This window comes from Mixophyes fleayi, chromosome 3 (assembly GCF_038048845.1).
Source record: "Mixophyes fleayi isolate aMixFle1 chromosome 3, aMixFle1.hap1, whole genome shotgun sequence".
In the NCBI taxonomy this organism is placed as follows: domain Eukaryota; kingdom Metazoa; phylum Chordata; class Amphibia; order Anura; family Limnodynastidae; genus Mixophyes; species Mixophyes fleayi.
The window spans coordinates 112,132,859-112,147,053 of NC_134404.1; the positions used below are offsets into that span (position 1 = coordinate 112,132,859).

At 38.1% G+C, this 14,195-nt stretch overlaps 1 protein-coding gene and 1 long non-coding RNA gene across 2 annotated transcripts in view; one reads left to right on the top strand and one right to left on the bottom strand.

Annotated features, from left to right (window-relative positions):
- LOC142143896 (uncharacterized) overlaps positions 1-2,394 on the bottom strand; it is a 115,424-nt gene extending 113,030 nt beyond the window's left edge. Inside the window, exon 1 of the long non-coding RNA XR_012689591.1 lies at positions 1,649-2,394. This is a non-coding gene — a long non-coding RNA (uncharacterized LOC142143896). The remainder of the gene's footprint in view (positions 1-1,648) is intronic.
- KCNMB2 (potassium calcium-activated channel subfamily M regulatory beta subunit 2) overlaps positions 1-14,195 on the top strand; it is a 375,173-nt gene that overhangs the window by 180,137 nt on the left and 180,841 nt on the right. The window contains exon 2 of the mRNA XM_075202157.1: positions 2,433-2,608. The gene's annotated coding sequence lies outside the window, so the exon portion shown is untranslated. The remainder of the gene's footprint in view (positions 1-2,432; positions 2,609-14,195) is intronic.

Sequence of the window (14,195 nt, forward strand, 5' to 3'; positions counted from 1 at the left end):
TTGCTGGCATGTCTTAAGTGCAGTAGTTCCCTTTAAAGGCAAGATCCGTTCTAATCGCTACATAATGGTACAGAGTAAACATCCTAATTCCATGTTGCATCATTTCTTTCCTGATGGGAAAGATAACAGGATAACAATGCCCCCATCCATGGGGGCATTGATTTTCCCAATGGGTTGTTGAGCATGATAATATCGTTACCCATATTTATTATCCTTTTCAGTTACCAGATTTGAACCCAATATAGCATTTATGGGAAATTCTGGAATGACACCTATGACAGCATTTTCCACCACCATCAACCAAGAGTCAGTAGAGTGATTACTTATTGAAGAATGGTGTTGTATTCCTCTAGTACAATACAGACATGCGTAAACTTAATGCCAGTGTGGTAGCCTAATGTTCTCTAATTTGACTTTATAATAGTAATTCCATTTACACTGTCCGCTGCCTATATGAGAAAGGTGGGGAGGGGGATGCTCAGGAAAAGGGTTGTGCCCAACCCTGTGATAGCTCCCATCCTTCCATAATTTTGAAATTATGAAATTTCCAATTGTCCATGTATTAATTGTTTCATGGCTTCTGTGAGATCACTATAGCTATTATATACTACTCAAAGCGGAATTTAAAACACTGTCATGTGTATATTAAATATATGTGTATTACCATATCTTTTATCTGCCTTACATGTTAATTCATATATTAATTGCAAACACTGGAAGAATAATTGTCATGGTAAATATAACCAAATTATAACATTATGAAATGCAGATTCTAATAAGGGGTAAATGTATCAAGCTGCGAGTTTCTGGTGAGTTTGAAAAGTGGAGATGTTGTCTATAGCAACCAATCAGATTCTAGTTATCATTTATTTAGAATATTCTGCAAAATGGTAGCTAAAATCTAAGTGGTTGCTATAGGCAACATCTTCACTTTTCAACCCAGCCGAAAACTCGCAGCTTGATACATTTATCCCTAAGAGTGGTTTATTTTTTTTTATTTTATTTTTTTTGTATGCTTGTTTTTTTCTATTTTGTTCCAACTAAGGTTCTAGAGTATAAACTTGTTTTGTACTTATTACAATTTAGTGATCCTGGCTGTTTTCAAAATGTATGTTTGTAATATTAGTATACTACACCATCTATATAAACAAGCACTTTCTGGTTGTAAACACACAGCACTAAAAAATATAAAAAAATGGTTGGATTTTTTGCAAGGCATTTTAGTAAAACCCCAGTTTAGTAAAACCTGATGATAGTTTATTAACATTTTATTAAAATTGCATTATTATTGTTTAAGTTTACAACTTTTAGCACTCTGTAAGTTCTACATATCTGCTGTCATATTATTGATGGAAAAATGCATTAAATATCAGTTTGTGCCACTAAATGTCCACCTCATTGTCACTGAAAACGACAGATATAATGTATATAAATTTAGAAAGTTAAAATGATGGATGGATTTTAGAGGAATATATTGCACCTGCTAACATTGTGTTAAGATAGATTATACCTGTGTGTGTATAGAATTTTATGTCTAACCCTGGTTTCTGTAGAAACATTAAAAAATATACACATATGTACAACAAACAAATCATCTTTAGATACATGGTGCATATGTTAGTTTGTTCCTCAACAGACTTTCTCTTACCTTTAAATTGAGAGAGCTTTGATATAATAGGAGTCATCAGAGAGGAACAGCTAGTTACCAAGGAGACTCCCTGATGAATCAGAGAGACGGACTGGTACCAGAGCTATACATTCTGTATCAACCTATTTCAAAGGAGCTCACATTTTTTACACTGGATGAGACTGTGTTTCAGGCATGCACAGAGCATGGCTTTCTGCTGACAAATAGGACTGTACCTTTATGTTTTGAAGGTTTGTTTTGATTGTGGATAAAGATCAGGGATAGAAAGAAGAAATCTTGTTTCTCTTTGGGAAAAGAGAGAGGGAGAGAGAGCGATGAGAGATTTTCTTGGATCGAACTTGACTGTATGAGAACAAATACATTCCAAGGGCATGACAGTCTAGCTGAATCAGGGTAAGGAAGAGAAAGAGATTATAGATGTTTAACCAGGATATCAACAATATGATGCAGAGTCCAGTGAGGGTGTGAAACGATTCCCTTTTTGTTTGCTGCAGTACATGGGATTATTGTTTAAATCAAGGATCTCCTGATTTCCCTATGGCTCTCTGGACTAGGTCTCAATGGGACAACCTCACATCTGAATTCTCCAGGCACGTACTTGTTTGCTAAGATCCCTTGAAAAATAAGTAGGATTTAAAAAAGATAAAAAATCGTATATGTGTATATTCAGCATAGAATATTTGGAGCTTGCTACTGTAACTATTGTTTTTCAGTGAAATGACACAGTAACCGTACTGAAGACGATGATGTGAATTGTCTGATGACGCTCACATTTTTCTGACAGGATACAAAAGTTACTTATCCAACGCAAAACTATTGTAAGTCTTCTACGGATGAGAGGAATTATTCTTTCCATGGAGCAGATTTACAAGCCAGCCTACAAAAGAGACACAAAGAGCTGTAAGAATAGAAGCAAAGAAGCTTTCAAACATGTGGGAGTCAGGGCATTGTAAAATAAAGGTAGGCTGCACATTTCTTTACTAATTCTGTCATTTTTATTTCATCATTGACCAGCTCATCTTGTTCCAATGTTAAATTTATTTTTCAGAGTTGCATGTTTTAACTAACCATGGGCTTCATTGGAAATATACTACTGGGATATTTTTATTGAAATAATTCACTTATGTCTTTGTCTTTTTTTTTTAATCCATTTTAATGTCTTTGTTATAGTCAATGGATTTTGCCTGGTAATTTCGACAAGTATTTTAAAATGTGATGTTTACAATTTGATTTTTATAAATAACTAATTGACATGTGGCCTACTGTTGGTGTTACAGAAAAAAAAATATTTTAAATGGTTAAAGAGGTGTTACATGATTTGTGTATCTCTGTTATATATGTTAGGCCCTCCAGAGTGGGACAGCATTGTTTTATCATTAAAGGGTTGGCTCACAACATTGTCATTGATGTTAGTCTGCAAACTAGGGGTGAAACCTCTCCTGCAGTGTCTTCATACTTGGATGCTGAGGCTGTGTACCCTTCTGTAAATGACAAACCTTGCAGATAGTAACAACTTCATGGATTGCAAACTATAAGATCCAGAATACACTCAAATGTTCCTTAACATGTATAAATGGTGGGGAAGCTGGTGTCTAATATCACTTTAATTTATGCAGTAGAACTGGCTGCAGTAGAGCAGAGGTTCTTAGTCCAGGACACATTGAGTCTGGAAGTTAGCTTCGGGACCTAGTCAAAATAATAAATAAATGATCAAATTTAAGATACTTTTCTAGATAATTATTGCATATTGTATTTATTAATGTATCACAGTAAGAAAATTAGATACTTGTACAAAATAAAATTAAACATAGATATTAATCAGTTTATTAGTTTGTAGTGTAAAATGGTTGTGCAGTAAGTGGATTATGTAGACCCACCCTAAATGGTATGAAACCAATTTTTAAAGGGTGACCCATCATTTTACACCTGCTATAAAAAGACATCTAAAAATAAAGATGTATGATGATCTATTGATTACTGTTTGTTATATTAAATTTTTTAATCAGCTCTTTAGTATTAGATCCACATTCAGAAAGCCATAACTGAACATTATTGATTATTAATGAAATATATTTATGCAGTTTACACATGCATAGGTATATGCTTCAAATTTAATAGCCACATGTTATTATAGAAATGACACAGAAACACAGTGGACCTAAAGATATGTAAGTAAATCCTACCCTGGTTTAGTCTACAAATCCCACTTCCCTGCAGAGTGTGCAGTAAAAGGATTGTCAGATAAAGGTTGTTTCTGTAGTTGTGGTGTTTTCCTCACCTGAGTAATAAGGTTGGCACAGATAGATCATTCAAAGACACATGAACACTGCAAACTGTACGGACAGTTTATGATTTCCCATTATGGCTCTGGCTCATTGTTTAGTAATAGTGACCATGATTCATCATTTTAGCACTGTGGTTGACAAACACACTCTGTATACACAAATATAAGTTCAGTTGAGTGCTCAATGTAAAACCCCTGATGATTCCTGGAAGAACTTCTGAGCAAGAGGGCTGCTGCTATTGCTTCTTTGACCTAATGATTTCTGGTCCATGCATATTACAAGTTGGAAAGCCTTGTCCCTGTGGAAACACTAATGTTGTTAAAAGCAAAGACCACTTAATTGTAACACTTTTTCACTCAGTAATTTTTAAAAGTAACAGGGTTTATTAAATGCATAATGATTTATTGACATGTGCAGATCAACGACATTGTTCCATCATCCTCAATAAAAATTTGATCAATCAGGCTCGCTGGAGATTTTGTCCCCAGGTAAATCACCAGAGTGTGTCAGGATTGTTTGGTCACAAGCACCCAAACTGCTCGTTCACCACCTCACTGCCCGTGTGCGTAAGTGGTACTACTGCACATACGCGAAAGAGGCGTCACCACTCATGGATCGCTCCCCCATGCTACCTACACTTGCTTCGAAGCCCTGGGAAGTTGAGAAGTCACCCGCTGATCTGCCAACATCAGAAAAAAACATTTAAATGCAAGTAGGCAGGTGAGCAGCCCAGTAGCATGGTGCCACACTTTAAAAGGACATCTAGTTTTAATTAGAATTTTCCATACATCAGGATTTCAAGAAATGTCTATCACAATCCAAAATGGCTATTGTGGTCCAGTTGCTAGACCTCATTTTATGTAATCATAGGTCATAGAAACAAGGCATTTAAACGACCTTCCCTCCACCTCAGTGGCAAGTCAATTGACTATTACCTCCATATTAAACTGATAAATGAAAAGAAAACATTCAGTACATATTATTGTAAGGGCCATTTGCAAACTACAAAATCTGTGGCTCTGTTATGATTACTTGCTTGCCAAGTGCATTTCAAGGTACATGCCGAATTCAATGTCTTAGGGAACACGCTCCGAAAATCAAACTGCACCTAGTCTTGAGATGTGGAAAATGTGTCACGTTTGTGTGTTTGAATCTATTTATTACTTTTGTTAAAGTGGGTCTGGAAATGTGCTGTAGTAGTACAACTGGAAGGTCAAAGTATAACCATTTATAAGTATAGACCCAACGTTCTGGATCTGAGAAGGGGCAAGGGGGAAAGGGCTGTGTGCTCTACCACCAGCAAGAACACACCTTTATCTAATTTAAATAGTCCCATTCTGAACAATGAAATGACATTTCTATGCAATACTAGGCATGCTATTTAAGTCTTACATTTTTGCGGTTTGTTAATTACTTTTACTCTCTGTTACAAAACTAGTTTCTTTTCACAAGTTAGTTTTCTCAAGTATGTTTGCGTTTTTTCATTTAACAAAACCATTTGCTTACGTATATCTACAATAGATATTTGCATTATAACTGCAAACATTTGTAGGACCCTCATCATATAAAGTAGAGCTAAACCCTGTGAAAGTAATAAATGGGATTTTTGTAAAACATTTTGATAATCCCAACATTTGCTGACTACAGTAGACTGATATTATGATCTCCCTAATAAATGATAGAGGTGTGCTGTACTGTGCTGTGTATACTCAGAGCAAATTAAAATGTATCCTATGGTAACAGAAATGCTGTTTGACAGATGTCTATATATTTTTTTAAAGTGTGATCTAAAAACAATTTCAGAAAGTTTTCTAAAGCTGTGGTGTGTTTTATTCAATTATTTGATATGCATTACAGACTTGACATACTTGCAAATAAAAAATGGCAGCTTGGAGTTAGCAATTTCTGAATTTTCAGTTTTGTATTAAAAATCGTTAATTCTCCAACGTCTCTCAAACAAACATAAAAATATTTTTTGAAAAAATTAGTTCTAATTTCATATATATTGGTATGTATATGTGTCTCCTCTAAATATAGACCATTATGAAATACATTTCACACAATCCAAAGTATTGCCTGTGATTTTTATTTTCCCAATTCCGAAAGTGGTGCATGTAGATTTAGAAAACAGTTACAATATCAAAATCAAATGTTGCATACAATAGGATGATGAAAATTTGATTGAATCTGGTATCATATTGAGGATCGTTAACTCTGTTATTTTCATGATACAAAGACTGATGGGCTCTACATTTGTACATTAAGCTGTATGTTAAGTTTTCTAGAGCAAAAATATTTGTAACATGAAGGAATTGGTAATAACTTTGACACGGTATACAATTTAAATAGTAGCTAAATCTTTAGGCTGTTAAACTTTCACAGAAGGTGATGTTTTGTGACTATTATGCCTGACTAGTATTTTACTGGTTGTCTGCTTGGAGTAGAACAATATGCATTTGCGTTTGATTTTACAATTAAAAAATAAGGCTAAAAGAGAGACATAAACAGAGATGATAAAAATATACTGAGGTCTTTGTGCATTATGGCAAATTGTGAAAACTACTTTCAAAATAAAATAGAATCAAGCTTACCATCTGTGATTTTGTTTTTGAGAGAATAGCTAAATTCTTTAATCTAAACACATTTCTGTTCTACTGGGGATTTTTAGTCTGTAACTTTGGTCAAGATACAGAATTAAAACCCCCAGTAGAACAGCAGAACCACTGCACCAGATTTACTATAATTTCCAATATAAGTGGCATCTATTTATATAATTGGTTTGTCGACACTTGATTTTTACTTAGTAAATACAAATAGTCCTATGTAGGAATAATGTGGGGTCCAATACTCGTATGTAGTAATGATGTAGGGTTCACTATTCCATAGATAAGTAGGGAAAGGGCTGTGTGCCGCTGTAAAAGTGGCGTGGCCCCAGTTTTGGGGGATGGCTACATACTGTGTATTAAAAAGGTGTTGTTCTCACTTACCTGTTGTTGCAGCTTTTACCACCTGGTACTGGATTCTTGTATGGATCCTAGAATGTTGGGACCTGTTTGGAAAATGTATTTGTATTTTTAAAACTGAGCAATAAGTGAACACAGTACATAACAGATCACACAGTATATGAAACATATTTTATAATAAAACATTGCATTTATCACGCCACCCCCAGCCACATCACTTCACTGCCCAGCCACGCCACGCCACCCAGCCACGCCACGCCACCCAGCCACGTCACGCCCCCCCCAGACACCTTATAACCCCCCAAGACACATCACCATTCCCCCCAGCATACTTACTGAAGATGTGCTGATACTACTGACATCTCAGTGGAAACATCCTGCATAGTGAGCAGTGAAGCTCTTAGGTAATCTTGCTAGATTTAGAGCATCTCATCTTGTGCTGAAGGCTGTGTCTGGGGACTGGGAGCAGCTGACAGCTTCCTCCCTCCCCCTAATCCACCCACCACTCATTTGCGGGTGTGCGCCACCTAGTGGGGATTAAAAAAAATGGAGACAAACCCAAGTACTTGGCTGCTTCAGGTGGAGGCCAGGCCTCCCTAGTCATGACCAGGGCCCCGTAATCTGTAAACAACCCCCTCCCCTCTCAGCGCCCCTGGTCCTATGTTGTAATGATGTAGGGTCTAATAGTCCTATGTAGGAATAATGTGGAGTCCAATAGTCCTATCCAGTAATGATGTTAGTTGTGCAGCTAGTGTTTGCGCCATACTGTAGTAAAAGAAAAACTAAATTTCCTGAGAGCATTTCGGGTTGTTTGGAATCATAAGAAAAAGAGGAAGGAGCTCAGTCGCGAGTGAAGTGAGCCTGCAAATAGAAGCAGTTTTGAAGTTGGAGAGGCAGTTTAGAAAATGCAGGAGGAGAATGAGAGGCTGGTTAAACGTGGTGAAGTAAGCTCTGAAATCGGTGAAGGAGTGACACATAACTGCTGACAAGGAAAGAGACCAAGGTCTTATAAAGAAAACAGCAGCATTGGAGGGAAGACCTGATGAGTAATTGCTGAGGGGGATAATCAATCGCTGATGACAAATATAGTATTGGCATTATTATTATTATTATTATTATTTATTTATAAGGCGCCACAAGGTTTCCGTAGCGCCGCACACAGTACAAACAATGGACAGTACAGGGAATAACAGTACAGAACAATAAACAACTAGTACCAAAACTTCAGAGGCTCCAGGCAAAGCAGATGTAATGGAGAAGGAGCAGAAGAGAAGGTAGAGAGACAGGAGGAAGAAGGGCCCTGCTCATAACAGCTTACATCCTGAAGGGAGGGGAAACAGACAGCCGGCACAAAGGGAGCCAGAGGGGGGGGAGGAAGCGTGCACCCCAACAGAGGAGGAGCAAGGGGATGGGAGCGTGCATGGAGAGAGGGTTAGGTGGCATTGTTAACAGGTAAGTAAATCCATGGCAAAGACAGGTAATCTCCAGAGGAATGTGTGACATACATGATGCTCCAGATTTTGTAAAGACTAAATCCATTAGGTGGAGTAATAGAAATGTACCACACAAAATATAGCACATGTGTTACAAAATAGAGTCAGTGGGCCCGATTCATTAAAGAACGTAAATGCTGATACGTGCCGCATGCACAGAACTAGACTACAGGCCAGTGATCACAAGTACATTCAATTCATCTTTGAGTTCTTTGAGCGCAAAGGACACTTACGGCAGTCTATGATTTCATGGGAAGAATGTGGGAGGGGAATTGGCGTATGCACGTAGTCAATACACAGTAAGGGCGTGCCAAGCTCAAGCGCACACAGCAGTGCTCGATTCAACCTTTGGGCATCTCAAAGGTAAGTATTTTACTCTCATATCACTTGCACCAGCTACAGGGTTTTTTTCAGTAATGACTATAACAAAGCTGAAATACCAACATTATTCAATAAATAAAATTGAAAAACTTTGGAATCACACCATATATTTTGTTCATCGTTTTCAGACAATATAACATACTTAACTAAGCGAAAGATTAGAGTAAATTGGAAAGAATTCAGATATTATAGACTGAGTTGGACCATAGGTACAGAATTGAACACAGTTCATGATAGCTGCAGACAATTCTTTGGAATTTATTAACACCTCGCTAACTACAGTAGTCCGCTGGGATTGGATTTCAGCAAGATGTTAGTGTATTAAACTAATTTATTGGCGCTATATAAATAAATAGTGGGAATGATGATGATGATGATATAATATTATCCAAATAAATTGGAAAAATCATAATTAATTATTTAATTATTAATAATTGTTTGATGAACATTTAAAATCGATCCCCTAACAGTGACTGAAGAGGTAAAAAACTTAGAATCTAGGTCTGTGACTAGTAATATTTAACTTATAATAGGTGGTTTTGGCATAGACTTTAAACAACACAGTAACCTTGAGTAAGTGTTTTGTTATTTGATCTCCGGTAATTTGTTAAAAAAAAAAAAAAAGGGAAAATTATTACTGTATTAGTTAGAAAGAAGTATCCTTACACTGGGGCATTTAAACAGAAAACCCTCCAGCTCTCTTGTGTGAGCTGATTAATAAATTGTTGTAATTCATTATGTTAGAATGCGTGTTGGTCTTCAGTCTGGGTTTTTTTCTGCTTGGGGAAACACTGCCCCTCTGCCATGGGGGAGGACTTCATTGCAGATCCAGATAACCAGAGGTCTCCCTTCACACTAAAGGTCATTTTAGTCTCATGATACTTACCTCTGAATCCACACACTCAACACCTTCTCGGGCATCACACAAGGTCAGAGAAAAAATTTACAAAAAAGTTAATTATTTTGTTAAAATTCTTGTAAATATAATCTAAATCTCCTTCCACATGAGTTGAAATATTGTAGCTAGAAAATTCAGCTGTATATTACATTTTGTTTCATTTAATTTGAGGAAATGTCTTTCTTATTAATCAGTTGTATATTCGTCCTATAGAGTACGTATAGATATGAATTTGAGCCTATATATGTACCTCTAGTAGTTTTTAAAGACAGTAGATGTGCAAAACACAGAGTGGTAGTTTGATAGAATACAGAATTTAAGGTAATGCCATATATTGACATATGATATTTCTCAGGGGGCAGACGTACCCAACATGCAGGCAGTACACTGTCGCGCAGAGGGTGAAAGGAGTCCTTCATTGGGAGATACAGACATCCTTACATCATCATCATCATCATTTATTTATATAGCGCCACTAATTCCGCAGCGCTGTACAGAGAACACATTCACATCAGTTCCTGCCCCATTGGAGCTTACCGTCTAAATTCCCTAACACACACACACACACACACAGACACAGACAGACAGAAACAAAGACTAGGGTCAATTTGATAGCAGCCAACCTACTAGTATGTTTTTGGATTGTGGGAGGAAACCGGAGCACCCAGAGAAAACCCACGCAAACACGGGGAGAACATACAAACTCCACACAGATAAGGCTATGGTAGGGAATCAAACTCATCACCCCAGTGCTGTGAGGTATTAGTGGTAACCACTACACCATCCTTACATGCCAAATACTATTGCGTTGGAGCTCTAAAGGCTTTAAGGCAGTAGCACTTAGCATGTAAGAGTCTGCATGTACCAGGACCAGTGGTAGACAGAAGAGATCACTGTGTTGGGAACACTGAGATTTTATAAATCCTTGCTGAGACTTCCAGAACAGTGTACCTGGCCATTTTGTGTTTTCATTTTAATGCCTGGGTACTGCAACTAGGGAGAGCAGTGATTGGTTGGCTCTTAAAAATCTCTACCTCATTGCAGGTTTTGCTGCTACCCTGTGAATTAAAGTGGTTTACTCATAAAAACATAGCAACATACATTATGATGTGACCGTGGTAAGTGGACAGTAACGGGTTGTATCTGGCCAAAGAGGTCATTCCATGGTAGCAGGTGAGCCATTACGTCTTTGGCTGGGAAGGTCCCACTGTTGTTTATTTTCCTTTACATCACTGGAGCAATGTGTGGTGATTGGAGGTTCCTCCTTATACCAAGCTAAGGAGACTCTGTGAGGCAAAAGCCCAGTCTACGCACTCTGCATAATACATAGGAACAGTAGTATTTCCTTTACCATACAGACCGTTCCTTGCTCACTCTGAAACATGACCTCACTGAAGATCTCTCTGTCTTTCAGCCATTTAATATATGGTTCCGCCATCAGGTTATATTACCTGCACCGCATCGAAGTCAAACTCATGGTGTGCTTCTCTACCCTGCTTATGGGGTGAGGCAGCCATGCACCTTAAACCCTTCCATTGTTTCTCATGTCTTCCTCACTGTACACCATACTCCATTGCACTCTTTAACCTGTAGGACTCAAGTTCTCTTGTGAGAGAGGGACTAGGGACTCATGAACTTGTGTAGTGTCTCAGATTATGATTTTATTTTATTTTATTTTTTGAAAGCATATACCATCACACCTATTCCTATTTAGTTTTATTTGCTACAAATTGTGGTCTGCTGTCTGTATTGCTGTCATGATTCTTTGTACTTTTTTTAATAGTGTTGTTATGTGTGTTGGTTCCAACACTGTTTTTGTTCTGTGTAATTTAGTGGTAACATTGTATTTCAGTTTGAGAGTCTTGATGGAGCGTTGTTCCTCTGTGTGGATGCAATTATCCATATCCGTTCATATTTGGTGACCTTTAGATGTTGAGATTTATTGAAGGTGGATTTGTATACAGTACTATGCATTGTACTATGTTATACTTTATAAATATGTTATTTACAATGCATGTGTAATTTTGTGAGATTATAGTAGAGATAGTCACTGACCCCGTGTTTTGGTTTTGTATTCGGTTTTGGATCTGGATTACCGTCGTGTTTTGGTTTTGGTTTTGCAAAACCGCCATTGCGTGTTTTGGTTTTGGTTTTGGTTTTGTTTGGTTTTGTTTTGCTATTTTGTTGGAAAATCAATGTTTTTGGGCCTAAAAGAACCGAATTTAGTGCTCCACCTGTTTCTTGGATAAGTAATGTAATTGTAAAGCTAATAAATTTATCAAAAAAACAGTTAAATTACTTGTAGGTAGGCCTTCATTAATTCTACACACAAACCAGATTGTCTTCCTCTCCATCTATGCATATTGGCAATTTAGCCATCATCTTTGGGTGTATATTACACCCTACACTTATAGTTAAATATGTAAAGAAATGGATAAAGGCAGTTTGGTTTCTGTCTCTATAGGCCCCCCTCCAGTTGTAGAAAATACAAAAAAATTCAGCCATTATAGACTGTACAATGTTATTTGAAATGGACAAAGGCAGTTTGGGGTCAGTCTGTGTATGACACTCTACCCATAATGACAAATTGCCAAAACAGCAACCTTTCAAGATGGTACTTGATATGGAAATGCCCCAAGTCCTTTTCCTCTTTGGGAGTAGATTGAACCCTAGATTTAAATAGAAAGTTTTAAAAAGATGTTATCATCCTCATCCTCATCAGTGTGTACGTCATCATCACAGACTATCAATTCATCCCCGCTTGAATCCGCCATTAGAGAACAGACAGTGCTTGGATGTCTTTGATAGTGAAGGCCTTCCTCGTGGAAGAAGTAGTTCATTTTTATAAACATCATTTTCTCCACATTTTTTGGAAGTAACCTTCTACGGCGATCACTGACTAAGTTCCCGGCTGTACTGAATACTCGTTCAGAGTACACACTGGAGGGTGGGCAGCTTAGGTATAGCAAAGCAAATTTGTACATGGGTTTCCAAATGGCCTGCTTTTCCTCCCAGTAAAGAAAGGGACTGTCTGACATTTCCATATCAATTACCTCTTGAAAATAATCCTCCACCATCCTTTGCATGTTTATACTCGTATTGGATGGAGTTATGGGCAAGGTGACACATTTTTTAGAAAAATCCTTCAAACCAGCCCAGATGTTAAATTGTTCTGGTCTGCCCCCTGCGTCTTCCCTGATTCTTTTGGGGAAATTTAATTTTTTACGAGCAGCAGCAGCTTGAGAAAGTGAAGGAGGACACGTAGTCAAGCCGAGGCCCAGTTCAGCGGCCAACTTGCTGAGCAATAGCTCCTTGCAAAAGTTCACATCTCGCTCATTTACAAGTAAAGACTCAATGTAGGTCTTAAACCTTGGATCAAGCACAGTGGCCAAAACGTACTGATCCGAGTTCAAGATCTTAATAACTCGAGGATCTTTGTGACGCGAATGAAGTACTTGATCGACAAGGCCAACATACTTTGCTGAATTGCTTGCTTTCAGCTCCTCCTTCAGTTTCGCAAGCTGCTTTTCCAATAGTCTAATTAAATGAATGACTTGGCTCAAACTAGCAGAGTCTGCACTCACCTCACATGTCACAACTTCAAATGGTTTCAGCACCTTGCACAGCACTGAAAGGATTCCCCACTGTGCAAGAGTGAAATACATCCCCCCTCCTTTCCCAATGTCATGGCTTGTGCAATATGCTTGGATGGCTTTGCGCTGTTCCTCCATCCTCTGAAGCATGTACAGGGTGGAATTCCACCGAGTTACCACCTCTTGCTTAAGTTGGTGGCAGGGCAAGTTAAACTGCTCTTGGAGCTGCTGTAATCTCCTACATGCTGTGGCTGAATGCCTGAAATGGCCTGAAATTTTACGGGCCACCGAAAGCATCTCCTGCACCTCACGGTTATTTCGTAGGAAGCTCTGCACCACCAAGTTGATGGTGTGAGCAAAACACTATATTGTTGGCGTTATCTGAAATGACATACCCTGGGGAGAGTCCGAGTGGTATAAGCCATGCATCACATCTCTCAGTTTGCGTAACAAATTGTCAGCCGTATGCCTGTTAGTGAAGCCGGTGATACAAAGAGTGGCCTGCCTGTGACAAATGTTAGTGGTGTACATGCTGCTGCTGTTCCTGCTGGTGAAGGTGAATGACCAACCCAGTGGGCTGTCACAGTCATATAGTCTTTGGTTTGGCCACTTCCACTTGTCCACATATCTGTGGTTAAGTGGACAGTGGGCAGAATGGCATTTTTCAGCGCAATCTCTACATTTTTACACACTTTTTGGTATAGTTGTGGAATTGCTTTACAGGAAAAATGGTGTCGCGATGGAATTCTGTAACGCAGACACAAAACCTCAATTAACTTTGAAAAACCAGCTGCGTTTATTGTGGAGATTGGACATGGCATCTGTGATTCGCTTGGTGACTGGGTGACTGCTGTCATATTTGCTTCCCCTAGCAAATGATTGTTTCACAGTTAATTGCTGAAATGTAGGACTGCTCATTTTCTTGGCCTTCCTC